General features: G+C 38.0%; 1 protein-coding gene across 7 annotated transcripts in view; it reads left to right on the top strand.

Annotated features, from left to right (window-relative positions):
• The window catches only part of MAP3K13 (mitogen-activated protein kinase kinase kinase 13), a 160,208-nt gene that overhangs the window by 44,747 nt on the left and 89,198 nt on the right, over positions 1-26,263 (top strand). The window contains exon 1 of one of the 7 annotated variants that reach the window (XM_069558548.1): positions 17,586-17,819. The exons of the other annotated variants lie outside the window; for them this stretch is intronic. The gene's annotated coding sequence lies outside the window, so the exon portion shown is untranslated. Of the gene's footprint in view, positions 1-17,585; positions 17,820-26,263 lie in introns of those variants that run through there. 7 annotated transcript variants of the gene reach the window in all.

Raw genomic sequence — 26,263 nt, 5'->3', positions numbered from 1 at the left:
GATCTGGAGACCAAGTCAGAGGTTAGCAAACTATAGATGTGGGCTGGCCACCTATTTTTATGAATCAAGTTGTATTGGAACAAGTATCCCCATTTGTTTACATTGTATGTACCTGTCTTTGCACTGAAACTGAGGTAAGCAGTTACAAACCCTATGGCATGTACACTTAAAATAGTTATTATTTAGCCCTTTCAGAAAGTTTGTTAATCCCTGAGCTAGGTCATAAAAAGCACTGCAGCTTTTTGCTTGCTCTTGATAACTTGCTTTGGGGGAACTCTCAAATTCCTGTTATTAAGGAACTGAGGCCTCTTACAAACGTCTATAAACAGTCTTGGAAGTACAGTTGACCCTCGAACAATGTGGGAGAGAGGGTGGCTCAAAAATTCACCTGTAACTTAACTTACAGGCAGCCCTCTGTAGTTACAGCTACAGTTTCACACCTAGAGATCAACTAACCTCAGATTGCATATTACTGTAATATTTTTTAAAGCCACATGTAGTTTTTAAAAAGCCACACAGCAGTGAACCCACACAGTTCAAACCCATGCTGTTCAAGGGTCAATTTAAGTTCCTCAAGCCCCAGGCAAGCTTTCAGATGACTGCATCCCAGTCAACAATTTAACCGAAACTTCCTGAGAAACCCTGAGCCGGAACCACCCACCTAAGCTGCTCCCAGATTCCTGACCTTCAGAAACTAAGTGCGATAATAAAGGCTTGTTGTTTTAAGCTGCTCGGTTTGGGGCAATGTGTTATGCTGAAATACATAACCAATTCACTCATCCTCCCCTTCTGCAGTTTTCCGTGCTGCCTATGAGCTGCTCTGCGTGACTTACCTATGCCTCTGGCTTTGCTGTTTTAGAAACACTGGGAAATAAGACCTTTATATAAAGAAACTCCCAGATGACATGGATAAGATTTAGGAAACAAAAGATATTGGAAAACAAGGACTCTATTTTATATTTTTCATAATTCTCCTTACTAACTAATACAGCACTATGAGTGATTCATTTCAGTTCAGTCACTCAGTCACGTCCAACTCTTTGTGACCCCATGGACCACAGCATGCCAGGCTTCCCTGTCCGTCACCAACTCCCGGAGCTTGCTTAAACTCACGTCCATCGAGTCGGTAATGTCATCCAACCATCCCACCCTATGTCGTTCCCTTCTCCTTCCTTCAATCTTTCCCAGCATCAGGGTCTTTTCCAATGAGTCAGTTCTTTGTATCAGGTGACCAAAGATTTGGAGTTTCAGCTTCAGCATCAGTCCTTCCAGTAAATACTCAGGACTGATTTCCTTTAGGATGGACTGGTTTGATCTCCTTGCAGTCCAAGGGACTCTCAAGAGTCTTCTCCAACACCACAGTTCAAAAGCATCAATTCTTAAGCGCTCAGCTTTCTTTATAGTCCAACTCTCACATCCATACGTGACTACTGGAAAAACCATAGCTTTGACTAGATAGACCTTTGTCGGCCAAGTAATGTCTCTGCTTTTTAATATACTGTCTAGGTTGGTCATAATTTTTCTTCCCATGAGCAGACATCTTTTAATTTCATAGCTACAATCACCATCTGCAGTGATTTTGAAGCCCCCCAAAATAAAGTCTCTCACTGTTTACACTGTTTCCCCATCTATTTGCCATGAAGTGATGGGACCAGATGCCATGATCTTCATTTTCTGAATGTTGAGTTTTAAGCCAGCTTTTCACTCTCCTCTTTCACTTTCATCAAGAGGCTTTTCAGTCCCTCTTCACTTTCTTCCATAAGGGTGGTGTCATCTGAGTATCTGAGGTTATTGATATTTCTCCTAGCAATCTTGATTCCAGCTTGTGCTTCATCCAGCCCAGCATTTCGCTTGATGTACTATGCATATAAATTAAATAAGCAGGGTGACAATATACAGCCTTGACATACACTCCTTTCCCAATTTGGAACCAATCTGTTATTCCATGTGTGATTGATTACTGCTGCTGAACTTGACTGTGACTAACAAAGGGTTAGGCTTGTAAAGCATGTTTATTTGAGTTATTAGGCAGAATGTTTTCTCTATCATGTTACTATTATTTATATGAAAAGGGGTATTTGAGTATGCCATCATAATCTTTATTGGTTGCACTTCAAGAGCTTTAGTTGCTTTTCTTAAATATTAACCAAGTTGTCTCTAGTCAGGATGGTGTTGAGTTCTGTGGGTATATTAGTTTTCTACTGATGCATCACAATATTATTTTAGTGGCTTAAAACAACGCCCATTTATTATCTCAATTTCAGTGGGTCAGGACTCTGAATGTAGCCTAGTTAGGCCTCCCACTTAGGGTCTCTTACAAGGCTGTAATCAAGGTGTTGGCCAGGGTTGGATTTTCATATGAAACTTGCCTGGGGGACTCGTGTGGCTGTTGACAGCATTCAATGTCTTGGGGTTGTAGAAATAAAAGCCTCAGCTTTTTGTTTTGTTTTGTTTTGTTTTTTTGAGTTGTTATTGCCTGTTGTCTAGAGGTGTCCCTCAGCTAACGGAGAGCACCCACACTTCCTTGCCATGTGGGGTTACCCAATACGGCCATCTGCTTCCTCTTAGCTAACGAAGGGAGAAACTCCGGCAAGACGTGCAGTATGGTTTTCTATAATATCATCACATCATTATGTGCATGTGATCAGTACATTCCAGCACCTTTATGGTGTTCTCTTGGTTAGAAGCAAGTCTCACTCTGAGCCAAGGAACAGCATTAGCAGACGCCTAGTTTCTGCCAGCTCTTGGCATATAGTGTTCTTTCAAGAAGTTTGGTGGTAGAGGACAGGAAAGTGAGTAGATAAGTCAGAGGGAAATTCTGAAAAGAAGTGACATGAACATGTTTCTAGGCAAAGGAGAAAGCGCAGCCAAACAGAAGAGACTGAGCTGATACATTAATCTGTGCCAAGAGTCTGTTAGATAGCAGGTGCTCAGCTATATCAGTTGTCTCATACCTCTCCTTACACAATGTCTCATTATGTTTTTTTCTTTAAATATATATTATACTACTCTGTTGTGTGTCATACAGGACAGTAGATACCGGTACTAACCGAACTAAATATATCCCTGACCCCTTTGCCTTTGTGCCATCCAGCTTGGAAGCATCATTAGCCATTTCAGTAATCACTTCCTGCCAGGCTTACCTCCTCCACCTTGTCAACTTTGGCCCTTCTTCCTTTGACTGTGCCAAGCCAGAGTACTCCCCAAATTGTGTTTTCTGCTGCTGTGTTGATGTTTTGCCTCCTCAGTTGGGTCCACACTGCTGATTGGTGGCCTTGAATTCATATCTGTTTGAGTTTCCCGAACCTCTTCTATAACTTATTATCCTGACTCTGTTGTCCTTCTCAGTTGACAGGGCTTCCTGTGATAGGGTCTCTCACCTTCCTTTCTACTCATCTCATAATCTTTTATTGCCACCTTCACTTGCCTATTTTTTTGCACGACAAAATATGTAGATACCACAGGTATCCCTACCTACCTTGTGGTCAAAGTTTCGGTCGTAAACCCTCCCACCTCCTCAAAGCGTATTCCCAGCCATGAGCATCCCTCACTGTAATGAAAAGACATACCACCCTCTATAGCAGAATATATTACAGAATCATTGCCAAGCCATCTGTGCCTTCATGTTTGATATCTCCCTTAAAATTAGAGGGGGAAAAAAAAAAAAAAAAAAAATTAGAGGGGGGAAAAAGAAGTTTTTTAAAGTTCAAGTAACTTGAATGTTAAAATAATAGTGTATTTATTAAATCAGCAGGTCTTAAAACTTAATTTTGTTCCCAAAGTAATATACTTGTACTTCATAGAAAGTTTAGAAATTTAGATTAAAAGAGAAGAAAATAAGATTACCACTATCCCTGCATCCAAATAACTATGGTTAACATTATATTTATTCTTCTAGTCATATATATGTGTTAGATTACATGGTATCAATTATCATGTTACCTTCCTTATCCATATTTTGTTATGAATATTTTAATCTATATATCAATACTTTAATATATAACTTGTAAAGCTTTAAAATATTTTTAATTTTACTCATTTAATAAAACTTCCCTTTACAGGTATTTTATTTTCTCAATGACCTTTTTGCAAATTCTTGATTATTTGTTTAGGATAATTCCTTGAAGTTTAATTTTAGATCAAAGAATATTTACATTTAAGCCCACTGACACCTGCTATCAAGTAACTATACTTCAAAAAGGTTATAAGAAGTATTTAATCATCAGCAGTGTGTAAGAGTATGTTTCCCATACCTTTTCCAAGGCAGTGTATAAAACAGTCTTAGCCACTTTGCAAAGAGAAACTGGTATTTCATTTTGATTTAATTTTCATTTTTTGATACTGAAGTCACACTTTTCCCTTACTATCCATTGTATATATTTTTTGTAAATTGTCTGTTCATGGACTTTTTCTTCTTCCCTTCACGTTATTTGTATGTTTATCTACTTTATTATTTTTTGAACTTATGGTTGTTCAAATTAGTAACAGTGTATTTTGTGTTTTCTGGTAGCTATGAATGGTAGCTTTTCTTTAATACAAAGGACAAACTGATTTTTCTTTTTTAGTTAATTTATTTGGCAGCCTTGTGACTTAGTTGGGACACATGGGATCTTCACTGCGGCCTGAGGACTCTCTAGTTGTGGTGCGCAGGCCCAGTTGCTCCGTGATTTGTGGGTTCTTATTTCCCTGACCAGGAATTGACCCCACATCCTTGCTTTGCAAGGTGAATTCTTAGCCACTGGACCACCAGGGAAATCCCTGATTTCTCCATGTAAGATAGACTAGAGAAAAATGACATGCATATATATGGCATACATATACACATAGGTATATATACAGATCTGTGTATTGTGTATGTCTTTCAAGCATAGCTTAACAAAGCCACTTAATATGGTTCTGTATAATTGTTGACTTTCTTTATGCAGTATTACCTTATTGATCATCATTCAAGGTTTTGGAATAATTAGTTGTTTAATAAAGCATAATGACATTGATCTCAGTCTACTTGTCTGACTTGTAAATTTTTCCTCAGTAATATTATTGTATTGGATTTTCTCTCCTAAGTTTTTCAAACATTCTTCAAATTTGCAGTAGGTGGCAGCAACAGAAAGTATTCTTTCATTTGGTTGTTCAAAATGTAATCAGGTATTCATCAGTTCAGTTCAGTTCAGTCGCTCAGTCGTGTCCGACTCTTTGCGACCCCATGAATCGCAGCACGCCAGGCCTCCTTGTCCATCACCAACTCCCGGAGTTCACTCAGACTCATGTCCATCGAGTCGGTGATGCCATCCAGCCATCTCATCCTGGGTCGTCCCCTTCTCCTCCTGCCCCCAATCTCTCCTAGCATCAGAGTCTTTTCCAATGAGTCAACTCTTCGCATGAGGTGGCCAAAGTACTGGAGTTTCAGCTTTAGCATCATTCCTTCCAAAGAAATCCCAGGGTTGATCTCCTTCAGAATGGACTGGTTGGATCTCCTTGCAGTCCAAGGGACTCTCAAGAGTCTTCTCCAACACCACAGTTCAAAAGCCTCAATTCTTCGGTGCTCAGCCTTCTTCACAGTCCAACTCTCAGATCCATACATGACCACTGGAAAAATCATAGCCTTGACTAGGTGGACCTTAGTCGGCAAAGTAATATCTCTGCTTTTGAATATGCTATCTAGGTTGGTCATAACTTTTCTAGGGGACAATATACATGAACTCACCCTAAATATGAAGAGCTTTATGATAGAGGCTACTCCAGAAATGTAAATTTAGTGTGAAATTGGTGAGTATTTCATAGCCCATTTTGGAAGTAAGCTCCAACAAATACTCATTTTGGGAAATTGCATTTTATTTTTCAGTGTTGCAGGGTTTACTTATAGCATGTTTTATTATTTGGGAGAATCTTATTCCCCACCACCTCCTCTTTTTATATTTACAGTGAAAGCCACTCAAGACAGCAGCCTCTTTTCTAGAGGAGTGGCCTTTTCAACGATGACCCTTTAATACAGAGCCTTGAGTAATTTAACAGACTAAAAATACATGCTAAGAATACGTGGCCTTTTTAGGCCACTGCTTCCATTTTGAGTAGTCTTAGAGCTTCATTGTGCTGATTTTAAAATTCAAGGTCCATACATGTCTCAAGAGTATTTGTAATAATTTTCTTTAGATCGTAACAGTTCCCCCCAAGTTGGTTTAGCATCACCTATAGTCCATTTGGGTTTCCCAGGTGGCGCTAGTGGTAAAGAACCCTCCTGCCAATGCAGGAGACGTAGAGATGTGGGTTCAATCCCTGGGTCAGGAAGATCCCCTGAGGAGGGGATGGCAACGCACTCCAGTATTCTTGCCTGGAGAATTCCATGGACAGAGGAGCCTGGCGAGGCTGCAGAGTCAAGGGTCGCATAGAGTTGAACATGACTTAAGTGACTTAGCACACGCATAGCCCATTCATAAGAGGGGCAAGCAACACCACTACAGAGGATCTGGGGACACACCGGCTTTAGTTTCCAAACTACAATGACAGGTGAATATTCTGTCCCCTAGGACAAGAGGGGTGGCTGTAAGATAAACCTGGTGGCTGTGAGTTGAGGGGGGAAAAGGTCCACTTGCTGCTCTGGTCATTAACGCTTCCTCCTTAGCAAGAGTATAGCTTAGAAAAGGTTTCTGGTGAAGAACAGCTGTTGTTAGCTAGCCAACACAGGAAAGAGCTCTAGGCTTTAGAGGTGATTTTTAAAAAGACTAAAGCATTAAAATTTTGCAGGCTAAGGAAAAAGAAGAATTTCATGAGAATTCAAAATATATTTCAAGCCCTTTGCATGTTTAATTAGGGTCCAACAGAGTTCTTAAGAATTGATTCAGAAATTCTTGAATCATATTTTCTGTATTTCCAAAGCTCTTGTTATCAGGAGAGAAACTGATCTTGTTTGTCCAGGTTTTAGTAGTATCGTAGAGGTAAGCTAGTATTTTCTCTTCTATTAGATTGCAGATACCTTTGAGACAATAAATAAATAAATAAATGTGATTTTTAAAAATTTTGTTGGGTTTTTTAGAACTAAGAACAGTATCCTATTCTAGGAATACCAAATGAACTGTAACTGATTGTCCAAGAAAAAGAGGTAGCGTTAGTGGTCACTCTTCTCCCACCAAAAAATTACAGAGAACATTCAGGAAATCTAAGATCAACTCCTGACTCAATGCCACAAATTCCAAGACTATGGACAAATCTTTGAACCTCAGTTTTTTCGTATGTAACAAAGAAGAGGACAGAGTAGATTTGAGTTGTAAGGTTTCTCTCAGATCCTTGATTCTCTGAGTCAGTATTCTTCTTAAGATGTCTAGAGCAATAATTGCTAATTTATCTCATTCAGGAAATAACCGCAGTCCACCTGGTAACAATATTAGTAGGAATACACACTAAGTAGCAGTAACAGAGAGTCTCACAATTTTTGGTGGTTCCAAAAGACGGGATGTTATTTCTGTCTTCATTAGCAGTCCTGAAGTAGGCAGGTACCCCAGGACAGATGGATGGTTCTGATTCATCAAAGAATCAAACCCCAAGGCTACTTCTGCTTCCTTGCTCTGCCATTGCCTGGGGTACCATCATCTGCATGGTAGAAGCTGACTCAGCATGGGACTTAAGAAAGTCCAGCACAAGCAAGTAAGACCTGCAAGTTAAAACCAGACTTGCACTCAAACCCCACTGGCTAGAACTCAGTCATGTGCTCACATCTACAATCAGGAGAACAGAGAAGTCTTTAGCAGCGTGGCTTGTATCCATCTACAGTTTTAGATGGATTGGGCATAAGGGTTCTATAACTAACAAGAAGGAGAGGAGATGATATTTTAGGAGACAGTCTCCAGCACTGTGCCTTCTGTTACAGTTTTAAACCATTCTGATAATCATATTTTACTGTTTATTGTTTTTCTATCTTTTCTAATGAAATAGACTGAGATCAGGATCTGTGATTTATCCCTATATGTGTATGTCACAGCACATGTAAGATATTTTGAACATAGATGACATTCAATAAAAATATGTATATTTTATTTGTATATTGATTTTTCAGAGCTTTTAAGTAAGCACTAGGTCCAATAATCTTCCCTTCCATTATGCCGCTCCATCTACTTATTGCTTGTGTAGTGAATGTTACATGTAAAACTTCAATTCTCAACCTAGTTCAGGAGACTATATCAGGACTCAAAAAGTAGTAAAATTTTTAAATATATGTTATAGATTGATTGATTGGGGGCAGGTTGCTGCTAGTAGCAATTACTGTCTTTTTCAGCTAGTGTGATTATGTGTAATGGAAAACCGAGAGCTTTACAGAGTGGCTTCAACATTTGGTTTTAAGTGTATTCCTTGGACATCACATATGATTATATTTATGAAATATTTTAAAAAACATATCTTTCTCTCAAATATTTTGAGGTTCTGTAATCTCTGTTCTCTTCATTGGTGTTCTTAGTTGCTCAGTGATGTCCAACTCTTTGCCACCCCATGGACTGTAGCCCACCAGGCTCCTCTGTCCCTGGGGATTCTCCAGGCAAGAATATTGAAGTGGGTTGTCATGCCCTCCTCCAGGGGATCTTCCGAACCCAGGGATTGAACCCAGGTCTCCCACCTTGCAGGCAGATTCTTTACCACCAGGGAAGCCCGTTCATTTGATGTTAATAATAGAGAGCTGACTGCAGTGCTGAGTGTGGGTTTACACAGAGTGAGCTTGTATATGGAACAGCTGTATAAAACTGATTTTAAAAGCAAGCCACACTTTTACTGACTCTGTGTTAACATCTTCTCCACTCTGACTTCCTTTTTTTTTTTTTTCTGCTGTACTTGTATACTATAATCCAGTATGGGAAGGGAAAGTGCTGGTGTGTGCCTTACTGATTTTACATTTGGTAAGAACTGCCTTGGAAGAATTGTCCTAGTCTCTTATATTTGGTTTTCCCAAATCTTTCCCCTTCAGGTTTACCTCCTTTTATAACTGACTGTAACCACCCAACCCAAAATGATCATTCTGTCAGTAAGTGAGGAAGGTTTGCTTCAAGCCCTGGGCAAACTGCAGCATAAGGACAGGGTTTGTTTGTATAAGACAAGCCTTTATTCCCTTTGCAAACACGCCAACTTGCCAAAGACAAGCAAATGGCAAATACTGGCTATAGTCTGCACCAGGAAGAGTGGCTCTGAGCTTTTACTCGGCCTCACCCACATTTCAGAGCTTTCAGTGAGCCTCAACACCAGGCTGTTCTTGGAACGTTTTTCTCCAAAGGACAGGACACGTTTTTTTGTTTTGTTTTGTTTTTTCAGCTAAGGGCTTGATCTTACCTTTCTATGTCAACAGAGGGCAGCAGAGAGCACCACGCCATAGCCTAACTGCTGCCTCTGCTGCTAAGTTGCTTCAGTCTTATCCAACTCTATGCGACCCCATAGATGGCAGCCCACCAGGCTCCTCTGTCCCTGGGATTCTCCAGGCAAGAATACTCGAGTGGGTTGCCATTTCCTTCTCCAATGCATGCATGCATGCTAAGTCACTTCAGTCATGTCTGATTCTGTGCGACCCCATGGAGAGCAGCCCACCAGGCTCCTCTGTCCACAGGATTTTCCAGGCGAGAATACCGTAGTGGGTTGCCATTTCCTTCTCCAATAGCCTAACTAGTAGTTCTCAAATTGGGTGAGGCCCAGTCTCGTAGAGCCTATAGAGACAATCAATCCCACGGACTTTTTTTAGCTGTGGCAAAGACTGGGTCTGTTACAGGCATTGGGGGTGGGGGGGGGTGGCTCGAGGAAGGGTTGCTAAACATTTTTCCTTATGTAGGAAAGTCCCACGCATGGAAGAATATTCCCACCCACAAAAGTCAGTTAACTTCCTTCTCGTATTGTTCTCCAGCCTCAAGTAACGCATTGCTGCCTAACTTAGCACTTTCACCATTTGTATTGTTATTCATCTTACCAAAGCAACCTACTACTACAAACTGGCCTTTTCATCTTTGCATTGTCACTTTTTAAATTCACTTTAAATTTTAATCATTGAATGACCACAGACAGGTCTTTAATAGGAGAGGGGAAAGAGGTAATGGATAGAATTTAAAAAGTGTAAGTCACTAGGTTGCAGAGTTTAGACAAAGATGGATTAGATGAGCCAATCTTCTTGAACATTAATTTTCTCACATATAAAGTGAGACTAAAAGCTACTTTATTTTAAGATACTTTGTAAATTTTAAAGTGAAGGAGAAGATTGTTTACAAAGAATGTCTAGGGTCAGATTTGTACCTAATTATTATTTTTAGAAATTAGATATCCAAACCTCTCTACTCACATGATACTTAGGAGCTCATATCCCAATTAAACAACAGTTGCAGCCAACATCCTGGGGATGACATGGTTGATTCTCACTGGGTCATGGGTCCAGTGGACTTGGGTCATGTGCCTGTCCTTTTACTCATATTATAGCCAAGTAGGTGAACTGCCCTGCCTTGTGTCACGTGCTCACTCCTGGAGTCCTAGCTTCAGGTGGGGTTGGCCTTGCCTGAACCTCTTGGACTGAGAGTTGGGGAGAGACAGTTTCCTCAAATGGAGAGGATGTAGGGGCAGACTTTAAAAGGGGGCGGTTGTTCACTATTTCTATGTTTTGATCTTCAGTTATGCTACATGCTTTGTAAAGCTAAAGTGGAAATGCCAACTTCCACTAAAGAAGCAGGGAAATGAAAACAGGATTAGAAGTATAAAAGTTAAATGGTTGTTTCTTTACATGGCCTCTCAGAAAGAGTACAAACTCTATATGGATGGGTAAAATATAAAGTTATTTTTTGTTTGGTTGGTTTTTACCCTTTCAATATGTAAAGTGCCTTTATAAACTCAAAATATTATTTTTAGTTCCACAAAGGTTTGGTTTATGGTAACTTGCCAGATTTTGTGTTTTATGGAGTGGTGTATTTCAGGGATGTTAAATGTTTTATTTATTGAGAAGTCCATTTGCTTTTGATTTGCTTTAGTGCATTTTCATTATTGATCAGAGAATTATATCCCTTGTTTGTAATCATCCTTTTGACACAGATAATACATTAAAACTTCATTAAGCTGTTAAACTTTATTCTAAATAGCATAAAAATCTCTAAACAATTCCTTTTTCCCAGTTGTCTAGATGTTTTATTATCCTTTGATAAAAATGCTGGACTTCAAATCCGCTTAACTCACAATATTCTTCAAAATTTGCTGTAATTATATGAACCTTTAGGATTTTTTTCTATCATAAAAATGATTGTGGAATTTACCATCATGAGACTTTCATCTTTTTAAAAGTTAATAGGTGTATTACTATGTTTCTATTTATAGTCTACTTTTTCTAAAAGGATGTGCTTATGACATATATATACATAACAAGGTTAACAAAGGGAAAATCAAACCTAAAACAAGGAAGATAAAGCAAAAATGATAACCACAAAAAGCTAAAATAAATTATACAGAGATATAGATTGATTGATTTGAGCATAAAGTTGGCTCTGGACTTCCTTGCAGGGACAAAAAAAAAAAAAAAGGCAATTCAGTGGATTACATTGTTGCCATCTAAAAGGGAAGGCTAATAATTCTTCAAGAACAAAAAACAGTTTCCCTGATGCTGAGTTCTAAAAACAAACTCCTGTTGTGAATTTATTACGTGTGAGACATCATGCAAGATAGTGGACCGTGTAAAAGCAATATGGCTGTTTCTTATAATAAAAGGAAAACCATTGCATACAATGTAACTTAATGATATGCCTCTGCTAGGGAGTACTGTGCTAATGATATTTGGGTAGCATGTAGCTTTCTGATGAACTCTCTCTCTCCTTTGCTGCAAGGACAGGTTTTAGTAATATTTACAAGAATATTTTTCCTTAGATGGTTCTTAAAAATCACTTTCTCAGATAAACATTTCCTGAGAGCTGGACAGCAGCAACAACAAAGTTCGAGTAATAGTCTGCTGAGGTCTTTGAATGTTGAAAAAAAAATAAAATAAACTTCATAAAATGTTTTATTAATAAAAAGAATGAGAAGGTAGAAGATGTGATCTGGAACTCTCTGGATTAGAAGGACTTGCTCAGAGTCCTAGTCTCAATCTACTGTAGTTTAAGTGGAAAAAAAAAAAATTTATTTGAGGAACCATGTACTTTGAAAACAGGGTAAGTTAGGGTTAATGTTCAGATATGGAAGTGAATTCTAATTAGCATTCTCACCTATTAGAAAGATTGGTTTTTTACATCAGTTCATACAAACTGCATCTTTATGTAGAAAAATTTTAACTTTTTTTTATTTTTACAAAGAGAATTTTTGGTCACCTCTCTTAACTTCCTCAGGGTTTTCCCTCACTCACCTTCAGAACCTAAGAGAGTATTCCTCAACTTCCCAAAGGGAAATAATTAGGATGAGCTTTTCTTTGGAAGATGTGTCACTAATGCATATTTCTAAATTTCCTGAAAAGACCTGTTCTAGCTTGCTGTTGTCCAGTCGCCCAGTCGTGTCCGACCCTATGGACTGCAGTGCGCCAGGCCTCCCTGTCCTTCACCATCTCCCAAAGCTTGCCTAAGTTCATGTCCATTGAGCAAAATAAAAAATCTTTATTTTGTTTATATTAACAACAGTAAAACAAAAACAGTTACCAGAATCATTTTCTGAGTATCTTCTATATGCAGTATTGTGCTGAAGTCCACACGTTTTATTTTATTTAACTTTCACATAATAGGCATATAGCCTATTATTATCCCTACTTTATTTTTCCTCTTCCAGTTTTATTGAGATTTAATTGACATACAACACTGTATGAATTTTAGACATACAGCATAATGATTTGACTTACATCATGAAATGATTACCACAATAATGAAAGTGAAGTTGCTCAGTCGTGTCCGACTCTTTGCAACCCGTGGACTGTAGCCCACCAAGCTCCTGCATCCATGGGTTTCTCCAAGCAAGAATACTGGAGTGGGTTGCCATTTCCTTCTCCACGATTGCCACAATAAGTTTAGTTAAAGTCTATCATCTTATATACATATAAAAGAAAAAAAAAATTTTTCCTTGTGATGAGATCTCTTAGGATTTTGTCTCTTAACAATTTTCATGTATAACATACAGCAGTGTTGATTATATTAATCACATTGTACATTAATTACATCCTTAGTACCTATTTATCATATAACTGGAGGTTTGTACCTTTTGGCTACCTTTGTCCCCAAAGATGTTATTTATTAATGACTATTTTCCCCACACTGTACATCTTACTCTAAAAATGAGAAACCAATAGCTTGGTTTACCTAAACTTACATAACTAATGATAATAACCAACAGAGTCAGAATTTGAACCCAGATCTCTTTACTAACTTCTAGCTACACTGGTGCCTGTAAAAGAAATCTGAGTTATCATGCATTAGTACTGAGGTCATCATACTCTTTCTTTTTCTTGGTATTTATGACAAAAATTGCCCCTAGGTCATAGTACTTTGAACTTCTCTTAGATTCTGATTTAGTCATTTTCCTTTAAAAAAAAACATAACCAGCTTTAGAATAGCTCTTTTTTTTTTCTTGGCCATGCCTCAAAGCTTGTGGAATCTTAGTTCCCAGACCAGGGATAGAACCAAGGTCCTCGGCAGTGAAAGCATGGAGTCCTAACCATTGTGCCACCAGGGAATTCCCATAGAATAGATCACATTTTATGCCAGAATAATTGTGCCTTAACTTGTGTTCTTAAATTTTTACCTGATAGTGAGTTTGGAATATCTTCTTGGGAAAGGAGACCAGATTATCTTTTAGTCATTAATGAAATTTGAAAAGGTCCATTTGGTTCTTAAAAGAGTTTACTCACTTTGATAACTGGCTTTATAGTGCTCCATACTCATCGTGCCTACATGCTGAAATAAAAAATTACTTGTGAGTATGGGACTTGGCTTAATATTCCTAGAGTTTCAATGTCCCATTCAGTAGCCACTAGCCACTTGTGACTTATTTTTCAATTTATATTAATTAAAATTGAATAAAACTTAAAATTCAGTTCCTCAATCATCGTGGCCACATTCCACATGCTAATATATGAGACAGTGCAAATTATAGAACATTTCTGTCATCACAGAATGTTCTCAAGAAGCATTGCTTTCGGATATACATTTTTCTTGGCCCTTTTTCTTCTGTGCTCAAAACAACATTGTTCTCCTTGAAGAATAATTAGTGCAGTTTCTGAGATTTGGGGATACAACTTATCTTCCCAACAGATTTCCTGTCATGCTTGACGTAGAGAAATTTTTGTTGACAAGGTTATTTCTGTGCTCTAGGGAGGCATGCTAATCCAGACTAAGTTCCTCTTACTAAAAGGGCAAGTCGGTAGAGCTAGCTAATTTTTATTTGCCAGATTACATATTAAACCAACATGTTAGATGACTGTTATTAGAACCATTATGCATTCTGTTTTGTTGAATTGCTTCAGAGACGTACCCTGGTCTTTGATTGAGTAATGATGTTTCTGTGAAACTTAACAGCCAGTGTGTTAGCTTCTGTAACAGATTTAACATCTCATTGACATATTTTTTCATAAAGGGGTTACCTCTTTCTGTTAGTCTGTATTATTTGGAAGTTTGTTTTGTTTTTTTCAATATATAAATCCAATTCTTCTGGTATAGCCTGGTTGGCTTTGATTGCTGTTGAAGGAAACAGAGATGCATATTCTTTATCTTCTTTTCATTTGTGGATTCTAAAATAATCTTAGTACATGGACATAATTGATTGGTATAGATCAGTGTGGGGCACTCAGGCCTACTAGGAAGGTACCAATATTACGTTGGTCTTGAGCACATCCATGTCACATGGATAAATTTCTTTGGTCTGTCTTTTCCATTGTGATATTCCACAAGAAGCTTCTTTAAAGAAATTTGTTGAATATATTGTTTGCTAATGAGATGCTGTTGCTTGAGTATATAGAACAGTATGTCTTTCCTGTGTGTAAAATAACCCTGAGAAGTTGGGTTTTTTTCCTCCCCAAATGAAGTAAGCAGTGAGCAGTACTTATTAGTGTCAGGTTTGAACCCTTTATAATCACATAGAAACAAGCAACCACTCTCCTGTCAGCTGTACAAATAATCTGATTGAGAGAGCAGATATCTGTTCAGAATGTTCATGGTCACTGGACACCTATAACCAAGGCCTTATATTAACCACTATTGTTCTAGTTTCAAGGATTTGAGATCATTTCCCAAGTTCAAAAAAGCTATGATCAGTATTAGTAAAGTATTGGTAATTATGAAATGAAATGATGCTATTCAAGGGCAATAAATTATATTAATCTCCACTTCTGTGTAACTTTGAAAAAAATTTAAAACAAAGAGTAAAAAATCAGCTCTTCTCAATACTCTGTAATGACCTATATGGGAAAAGAATCTAAAAAAGAGTGGATATATGTATATTATAACTGATTCACTTTGCTATGTAGCAGAATATAACATAACATTGTAAATCAACTATACTCCAATAAAAATTTTAAAAATTTCACTGACGATATTAAGCCCCCAAAAAAGAGTAAAAAAAAAAAATCAGGTTTTTTTTTCTTGTACTAAGTTGTATGAGTTCCTTGCACTTTTTAGAAATTAACCCTTTATCAGATAATATATCTGGTTTACAGATATTTTTTTCCCACTCTGTAGATTGCCTTGTCATTCTGTTGATTGAAGCTTTTTAGTTTGATACAGTCCCACTTGTCTATTTTTGCTTTTGTTGCCTGTGCTTTTGGTGTCATTTCAAGAAATTATTGCCAAGACTGATGTCAAGAATGGATAAAAGACTTGAACAGACAGCTCTCCAAAGAAGACATACAAGTGGCCAGTGGGTACTAATATGGGAAAAAGTGTCCATCATCACTAATTATCAGGGAAATGCAAATCAAACCACAATGAGATATTACCTCACACCACTTAGGATGGCTTATTATTTTTAAAAAAGATAACAAGTGTTGTAGCGAAATTGTAACCCTTACACACTCTTGATGGGAATGTAAAACAGTGCAGCAGTTACAAAAAACAGTATGGAGATTTCTCATAAAATTAAAAATGAAACTTCCATAGGATCCAGCAATCTCACTTTTGGGTATATATTCAAAAGAAATGAAATCAGGATCTCAAAGAGATATCTACACTCCCATATTTATTGCAGCACTCTTTGTAATAGCCAACATATGAAAACAGTCCACATGTCCATCAACAGATGAATGGATAAAGAAAATGTATATGCCTACAATGGAATATTATTCAGCTTTTAAAAGGGAAATGCCACCATTTGCAACAACATTGATGAAGCTGGAGGACATAACACTAAATGAAATAAGCAAGTCACAGAAAAAGACAAATGTTGCTTGATTATATTTATATGAGTTATCCAAAATAGTCAAACTCATGAAAGCAGAGAATACAATAGTGGTTTCCAGAGCCTGAGAGGAGAGGGAAATGGGTAGTTGTTATTCAACAGATATAAAGTTTTAGTTATACTAGATGAATAGGTTTTAAAGATCTGTAGTACAACATGCCTGTAGTTAACAATATGGTATTTTATTGTGCAGTTCAAAATTTGCTGAGAGTAGATCTCATGTTAAGTATTTTTGCCACAAAAACCTACAGCAGCTATAACAAAAAACCCAAAGGAACACGTGAAACTTGTCAGATGTGTCTACTTCCTTGACTGTGATTATGGTATCATGGGTATTTGCATAGTTCCAAACTTATCAGTTGTACACATTAATTATGTGTAGTTCTTTGTATAGCAATTGCACCTCAATAAAGCTGTTAAAATTTTTTAAATAAGTAAAAAAATGTCATGAGCTCTTTGGGTGAATTTAATTACAGCTGTTTTTGTTATTAGTAATAAGACATTTTACTAAAACCAAAATCTGCTCAAAGAACATTATAAGCTCTTTGGATCTGTGTCTTAATTGAATGTCAGAAGTTTAATAAACCAATGAGGAAATGTCCTACCTTATTTAAAAGGTAGCAGTAGATTACGCTTTCACACTCACTTTTGATTCATCACAAATGTCCGTAAGGTGATACTGTTCTGTGAAACAATTACATTTGTTATATTTTCTTACCTATTTCCTTAATCACTAGGGTATTATTCTCATTATTATTTCTCTACTGTTTTGCTTTTACAAGTCTTGGTGTACATCTACTGGGCATCAGTTTTAGAAACTCTCTGACTTTGATTTGTTTTTATCGCATCAGTTGAGGCACAGTATTGAACAGCAAGAAAAAGGTTAAAGAAAATAACTGAGGAATAAAAGATTGTGGTATCTTCTATATGAGTTTTTGATAGCACCGATGCCACCAAAATTCTATTTTGATTCCCTCATTCAATAGCAATAATAATGTTTTCATGACTATCACAGCTTGAAACACGCACACAGGCACACACAGATACACACACACACACCACTACCACCCCCTACCCCGCTCCTCACGCTGCCAGTCTGTCCTAAGGCAGTGGCAGACGCCTGATTGGTGGGCTCTGTTTATTCTGTGAGCAGATTCCTTCTGAAAGAAGGCAGGCCATGACTGCCTGAAGCCTATTGGCCAGGACTGCTCTGGACCCTCCCTTTCTTTTTCACAGCACACACCATAGCGAAGTCTGTGCGGAATCCTAAACCAGCCCAATTTACATCCATTCATGAATCTGTGACGTCAGCAAGCCTTCAGGCTTCTCTGCGGTGGGCTGGAAGATTGTGTGGGTGGAATCCCCCTCCTCCTTATTTTTCTAATTCTGCAAGGCTTTTTAAATGAACCTTCCATCTTTTTTAAAGCAAGAAACTGGACCGGCATGTGTAGGAATTCTTCATTGTTGTGAGTATCGCACTCTTGTCTTTCTGTTTCATCAGCATTTATTTCACAAGGACAGATGGAGAATGTGTTTTTGATTTGAGGTGATTAGAAAGCTGATATTATTGAGGGAGACACAGTGAGAGAGACAGACAGAGACTGAGGCAAAGGGAAACCTGAAACCCCGTTACAGCTAGGAGTCTGAAACTGACAGCTGGTTTTCTTTTGCTCGTCTGCATGCTGCTAGACGTGGACATTTTTCATTTACGGTTCTGCACGTTACCTCTCGATGTGGGCTTGGCTTTCCTTAAAGAGAGCTCCATCTCTCTGAGAGATGGTGTGAATTGTATTAGAGAAGCACAGAACTGGGACCAGAAAGGTGCTGGGGAGAGCCGGGCCAGCTAGACCGAGCAGGTTCTAGCTGCTGAGCACTCGTCTTCCTTTCCGCTGTCCTTTCTGCTTCTCACCCTTCACCTTGCCTTTGTTTCACAACTGTACAACAGTCAACATCTTGGGATTATAGTTTGAGGAAGATGAATACCAGTTCAACCTTCTACCTAACCCCCCCTCCAACAAGCTTTTATTATGGGAGCTATAGTGGTATGTTTATACTTGTTTGCAGCTCTTTATGTCACTCTGCACGTTTTATTTACGTTTTCAAAAACCTAAAACCTTCACCAGAGGCAGAAAGGGAATTATCTTTAAATTCTGACTTGTTTAATATTCCCTAGTGAAAACTAAGAAGCGGTTTCTTAATGTAACCTGTAATTATATGCATGGAAATGCACATGAGCATTTTTCTAAGATAAACTTCCAGCTGAAATCTGTTTATTCCACTGTGTCTGGGAAACGTGGAAAACTTCTGATATGTTCCAGGTGTTAAGTTGGTTCAATAGTTTGCTTGGAGTTTCAACAAAAAGTGTCTGAATTTGTTTTCCAAGGCTTTGGTTGATTCTGGTGAAAGCTGTGGTAGTCAAGAAAAGGGATGTGCCACTGTGACACGTTCTGCCCCTGGGGCAGCTCCTCAACATGCATAATCTAATGGCCTTTTCCAACTGCCTCACTTAGAGCAGTTTATAGTCTAGTCAGAAGCATGTACCTGGTTGTTCTTTCGAATGAGAGAGAACACAAGATGTCTTTTTTTTTTTTTTATCATTCAGCCTTGTCTTGTTTACCTTGTGTAATCAATACTTACTTTTGAAGTTTTCATATTATAATCTGCTCATGGAACAAGGCTTCTAAATTATAGCTCTAACAATATCTTTTGAATTATTCTTGTTAATGAATCTTCCAACTGTGAACTTATTTCAAAATTACCCGAGGATTTAGAATTTTCTTTTATTTCTCATCTTTGGTATTGTCCTCACTCAATTTGTTTTTCCTGAGTACATTTGAACTCACTAGAATTATAGAAGGGAAAACTTCTGCCTGCTTTTAAACAAGATATTTGTCTTATGCTAAGAAAACTATGGTGTCATGCTTTGCTATTTTTTATCTGCAGGTTGAATAAATAACAAAATTCCCAACACTTGTAAACACCTTGACTTATTTCAGCATTTTTTGAGTATGTACCTTCAGATACGTTGTTGAAAGTAGCAATTTCAAAGTTATTTTAAATTATTAAAGACTTTTAAGTCGCTACTAGAGCAAAAGACTCCTTAGGATTTTTTAAAAGATGTGTTTACAGGGACACGTTCACTGCTGGTCCATTGGTTAAGGCTCCAGGCTTCCATTATAGGGGGCACAGGTTTAATCCCTGGTGGGGGAACTAAGATCCTACATGCTATGTGGTGTGGCTAAAAGCAATAATAGAAAGAAAAAAGAAAATGTGTTAATCAGACTCATCTTAGGAAATGTTCATCAGATTTCGATATACATTTTGCCAAAGAGAGCTTTATTTCCATGAAAGAAATCCAGTCTGCCCTTTGGTTTTATTCAAATAAAGCTATCCCTTTAAGGCACAGAGTGGATATAGAGTCTCCCTTTCTCTCCACTCCTAGTGGCTGTATTCTAAATGATATTTATTTTCATGTATAGTGTACTTGTAGGGGAAAAAACAATAATTCTTAATTGTTTAATATCAAACAATAAAATCCTGTGTATCAGTGACTGTCAATAGATGGCTTTCTGTTTAAAAATTGAAGCTACTCCAGAAGTAGGAATTAATTTATTTAGTAAACAAAGTCAGTCAAACCAGAGCCATGTCCTGGGGAGCTGTCAAAAGAAAGGTTCCTAAGCGGCCACATTCACTGTTTTGTGGTGGAACAACCATACTTTGAATGGCAGAACCGGTCAGTTTGGTTTGCACTGGTTACCTATCTTCTCTCTATATGCTACAACTGAATTAATTGCTTGGTGAATTTAAATGAATCATGATAGTCAAGATGACCAATTCTGCCAGGTGGCAGCCTGACTCTTACAATTTCGATTAAAATAAAAAACATTCACCAAGAACACTCTTTTACTTTAAAAAAAAGAAAAGGCATTTACATGATATCATACTCCTGCTCTGTGTCAGTTATTATTTCTTAAGGATGTGGGGGAAAGAAAGAATTAGAAGATGCCATCTTTACCCCTAAGGAATCTAGAAGGTAAGATGCCATATATTTTGAGTGTTGTGTTTCAAAAATTGGTTTCTGTAAACAGACATTAAGATTAGAATTACCTGGGGGAACTTTCTGTCTTTCCAATCTAATGGTTTTTAGTATGTTCTCAGAGTTGTTCAACCATTACCATAGTCAATTTTAGAACATTTTCATCATGCAAAAAGAAACTCTCTACCCATTATCAGTCACTCCTCATTTCCCTTCAACTCTCAGCCCTAGGCAACCACGAATCTACCTTCTCTACACATATACTTGCCTATGCTGGTCATTTTCTTATAAATGAAATTATACAGTATATGGTCTTCTGTGACATCAGTTGACCTTTGAACAATGTGTGAAGGGAGTTAATCTGAGTATAATTCGTACTCATTCCTCTGGATCCACAATTCTGCATCCTTGGTTTCAACCAACCATGGACTGTATAGTAGTGTGGTATCACAGCTAAAAAAACTACAAGTGGAGCTGTGCAGTTCAAACCCATGTGGTTTAGGGGTCATCTGTAGCTTTGTGCTCTCAAAGTTTATCCATGTTGTAGCATATATCAGTGCTTCATTCCTTTTTATCGCTGAATATGATTTCATACCACATGTTACTTACCCATTTATCAGTTGATGGACACTTGTGTTCTTTACACTTCTTGGCTGCTATGGCTGCCAGATGTACAAATGCTGTGTACATTTGTGTGCAACTTTTGTGTAAACATGCTTTCATTTCTTTTGGGTATATACCAAGGAGTAGAATTGCTAGGTCATATGATAACTGTATGTTTACTATTTCCACACTTTTTCCACAAACCATTTTCCAAAACAGCTACACCATTTTGCATTTCCACTAGCAATGTATGAGGATTGCAACATTCATCAGCAAATATTATTATCCATCTTTCTGATGAGAGCAATCTTAGGGAGTTTGAAGTGGTAGCTCACGGTGATTTTGGTTTACATTTCCCTGATGGGTAATGATGTTCAGCATCTTTTCTTTTGCTTATTGGTCCTCTGTATTTCTTTTTTGGAGAAATATCTATTCAGATCCCTTGCTCATTTTAAAAATTAGGTTATTTATCTTTTTATTATCGAGTTTAAGGGTCCTTTATGTATCTTGGATATAAGTCCTTTATCAGGTATGTGGTTTGTGACTTTTTTTTTTTGTTCTGTGGTTAGTCGTTTAATTTTCTTCATGATATTATTTATAGTACCAAATGTTTTACTTTCTATTTTTGTCATTGTTGCTTGCGCTTTTGGTGTCATACCTAAGAAGGCTTTGCCTGACTCAAGGTTATGAAGATTTACTCTATGTTTTCTTCTAAAAGTTTTAAAATTTTACTTATTACATTTAGGTCTATGATCCATTTTGAGTTAATTTTTGTGAATGGTATAAGGAATGGTTTGACTTGATTCTTTTGAATGAGGTTATCTACTTCCAACATTTGTTGAAAAGACTATTCTTTTCCCCCACTGAATTGTCTTGGCACACTACCAGGGAACTTAAAAAAATACTTCTGCCATGTTCCTGCCTCCAGAAATTCATATTTAATTGATCTGTGGTGGGGGCCAAATATCTGCATTTTTAAAAAGCTCCACAGATAATTCTAATGTGCAGCCAGGGGAGAAAACTATTTGTATAGATAGGGCATTAGCCTCACAGAAGAGGGACACTGTTTCTGAAACAGGAGACAGGATGAGTGAAGACATAGAATTCTGATATGGAGCGAAGAGAAGAGAGAAAAATTAAGATTCATACTGGAAGTGTGGGATTTCTTGCTAAGTACGTGTTAGTCATTTTCAAAGAATGAGGACCTCATCGGAGGTTAGTGAAATATGTTAAATTAAAGGAAGAGAAGGAGCTTATTAAGCAACCTCTACATGCCTGTAAGTCTGTTGAGAGCTTTCACATACAGTATTTCATTTCAAGTATAATCCTCACAATATAAAGTGAGTATTATTACTACTCCCATTTTATAGAAGAGAAAACAGGTTCAGAAAGATTGTCGATCTAGCCAAAGACACCACGTAGTGCACATTGGACCCATTTTTAAACCCAACTCTAATTCTTGGGGGCTTCCCTCTCTGTGGTGTTGGAGAAGACTCTCGAGAGTCCCTTGGACTGCAAGGAAATCAAACCTGTCAATCCTAAAGAAAATCAGTCCTGAATATTCATTGGAAGGACTGATGTTGAATTTCCAATACTGTGGCTACCTGATGCAGAGAATTGACTCATTGGAAAAGACTGATGCTGGGAAAGATTGAAGGCAGGAGGAGACGGGGATGACAGAGGATGAGATAGTTGGATGGCATCACCAACTTGATGAACATGAGTTTGAGCAAGCTCTAGGAGTTGGTGATGGACAGGGAAGCCTGGCGTGCTATAGTTCATGGGGTCGCAAAGAGTCTGACACAACTGAGCAACTGAACAGAACTGGTAGCTCAGATGGTAAAGAATCTGCCTGCAATGTGGGTTACCCAGGTTCGACCCCTGGGTTGAAAAGATCTCCTGGAGAAGGGTATGGCAACCCACTCCAGTATTCTTGCCTGGAGAATCCCATGGAGAGAGAAACCTGGTGGGCTATAGTCCATAGGGTCACAAAGAGTCAGACACAACTGAAGCAACTTCGCACACACTAATTCTTAATCCCATTCTCTGTCTCTGTATACCATGAATTTTGAGCATTGAGTTCTACCATCAATCAAGATTGGTCCAGTCCAGCATGAATCTAAATCTCTAGCAATGGTCTGGACTGGACAGACAGTAAGATAGCTGGACAATGGGGGTAAAGTGTTGGTGCAGTAGGTGCAGTGGAAGATAAGAGGGTTAGTTGAATGAAAATTATCGTGTGTTAACTTATCATGGAGCCCAGCCTGACTGCACTCTTCTTGGGTATAGCTGACAGGAAAAATCCTAAGAGGACAGAGGGCCACAGGAGAATGATTGAAGAGATTGATGAGGAGACCAGGGTGGAAATGAGAATGTATCAAATATACTTGGCAGATGTAGAAGTGTTGGCATTTATTTAATCAACAAATATTTATTGAGCTTTTACTGTATATTCAAGGTACTGGGGACCCAGAAAGAGAAACAATGAGACAAAAATTCTTGCTCTCTTGGGGAGCTTATTTTATTGGGGAGGACAAAAAGTGAGTAAGTAAGTTATGTTTAGACTATAATAAATGTTAAGGAGAAAAATAAAGGTAGGAGGGGAATAGAGGGCAGGGATGAGGTGAAATCAAAAAGGAACCATGTCATCATTTGGTTTCTGTGCAGATGTTTCCTCAAGGGGACTAAGGAACCACTGAGGGTGCAGTGGCAGACCATGCCAGGCACTTTGGGTTTATAAAGAAAGCAACTTCTAAGTACTAAAACTCAGAGTGAGTAGTTAGCATCAACATTTTGTTCAGCACCTTATATATATCCTGTACCTGGTACAGAGCAAACACTTCAGAAACATTTGTTTATTGGATGAGTACAATTTTTTTGGATTAGCAGTTTTTCCACTGGTTGGAGGGCAGGGCAGAAATGATGGGAATTTTTTCAAACTTTGCCTGCTGCCCTTTTAGGATAGATCCTTCTAAGTATGCATGTATACATATGGATGGGGGTAGGGGTATCCTTCCATAAATGTCCCAACTCAGAATCATTGCATACTGAGGAATAGTTAACAAGGAGGATGTATTTTAGTGTTCAGATGAATTGGGCCAAGACCATCAGTGTAAGGAATACTGGAGACTCTTATATTTCTTATGCTTTTTACACTTTAGCAGAAGATTCACATGCACCACTTTGAAAACAGGGCAAATTGAACCCTTGGTGTATAGTGAAGCTTTTTTAAAATAATAGTTTTCAAAAATGAGGTTCTATTATGCATTTACCTGCCTTCTTTATTTAAAAGATTACTTATATTAAAATGGATAAAATCAACATGTCTTCTGTTTACCTGCTGTAAGACACAGTGATGCAACTGTTTGTTGTTTAGTTGCTCAGTTGTGTCCAACTCTTTGCAACCGCATAAGCTGTAGCCCTCCAGGCCCCTCTGTTCATGGGATTCTCCAGGCAAGAATACTGGAGTGGGTTTAAGAATTGGACTTGAGACTATAAGAGCCTGTGTAGCAGTCTAAGATCATCCTTGGCAAGATTCCAATTATCTCAGCTTTTTAAAATTTTCCCTCAACTTTGGTCTTAATATATGAGATGGAGAAATTGTTCTTAGTGATCCCAAATGTCCTTTCTAACTCTACCATTGTTAGGATTCTTAAAATTTGTTTATAACCTACATCAAGTAGGCAAGTGACAATTTTTAAGACAATCTTGTTAAAATCTACCTTATTCCAATTTTTCATAATACTTTTATGGAAGTTTAACTCCCATGGGCTGCTGCTACAGTGGAGGAGAACAAAGTGTCAGAAGTGTTTGAGGTAAAGATATCTGGGTGAAATCACTTTCAGGTTTGCCTGGAGATTTCCTCATACAGAGAAAGTGAGTGCTAATGAGCTCTGACTATGCCATCTTAAGATAGGCTCATTTTACATGTTATTTGTCTTTGCTATCATTCTTTATGGTTAAGAGAGAGTTTCCATTTGACTAGTGATTTGATGGTCTGGGCTAATAGGGCATATGGCAACAGATAATCTAATAACCTCAGTTTGGCTGTGTTTTGTAGCCTTTTCCTTAATTTAACTTTATTAGTGCTCTGAAGAAGCAAACTCAGTTTGGTTCTTTCTGTCCATCTCTCTCTACTGCCTATGATTCTCTAATTCACTGACTATGATTCTCTAATTCACTGACTATGATTCTCTAATTCAGGCTGAAGTGTTGATGATGAGACTCGGTGAATAAGAAAATGAAGACCCGCTAAATCCATAAATGGTATAACCAGGCTTTGAAAAAATAAGATTTTGTTATTTTGTATGAGAGTTGCTAGCCTTTGAAAATTATTTTCACATTCTCCAGATAACATTTTTGTTGCTGGGTTAGTGTTCTGAGTTTGCAGATTTTATTGAAGAAAAAATAAATATTTTAAATTATAAAACAGAAAACCCCCTTTTAATTTTTGTGCTCATTTCCTCCAGTCTAAAATTTTTCTTATATCCTTTCTATCTGTGTAATAGTCAAGCAGAGAGGTCTAATGTCTAGTCTTAACATCTGTAATAATTTCATGTAGAGGTTCCATTTAGTAACAACACATATGTGTAGCAGTGTGGCTAAAAACATCTTACAAAAAGCAATTAGTATTGCACATAAACCCTAAGAGAATGTGTAGTAACTGCAATTTTGATTATTTAAAAATTTAAGGGAAGACAATATAGGACTTTCCACTGACAGATAGTAATTGTCTTCTGTGTGTTAATTTATATTGTGAATTCCTGGGCAGGGGTAATAGCTGAATTCGGTAGTACTAGAAGGATGGTTTTGTGAAATTCTGGATTACAAAAAAAAAAAAAGGTCAAAGAAGTAAAAAAAAAAATGAGTTGATTAAAAGTGAATGGCTGGAGACTTCCCTGGTGGCTCAGTTATAAATCTGCCTGCCAATGCAGGAGACACAGGTTCAATCTATGCTCCAGAAAGATCCCTTATGCTGTGAAACAACCAAGCCTGTGGGCCACAACTACTGAGGCTGTGCTCTAGAGCCCGGGAACAGCGACTATTAAGCCCACGTGCTGCAACTACTGAAGGCCTAGGTGTCCTAGAAACCCTGCTGCACAACAAGAGAAGCCGCTGCAGTGGTGAGCCCGCACACATCACAAGAGAAGCCGCTGCAGTGGCGAGCCCGCACACATGACAACAAGAGAAGCCGCTGCAGTGGCGAGCCCGCACATCACAAGAGAAGCCGCTGCAGTGGCGAGCCCGCACACATCACAACAAGAGAAGCCG

This window comes from Ovis canadensis, chromosome 1 (genome assembly GCF_042477335.2).
Source record: "Ovis canadensis isolate MfBH-ARS-UI-01 breed Bighorn chromosome 1, ARS-UI_OviCan_v2, whole genome shotgun sequence".
NCBI lineage: Eukaryota > Metazoa > Chordata > Mammalia > Artiodactyla > Bovidae > Ovis > Ovis canadensis.
The sequence above is the reverse complement of the archived record's forward strand: the minus strand, read 5'-3'. Positions and strand labels throughout refer to the sequence as shown.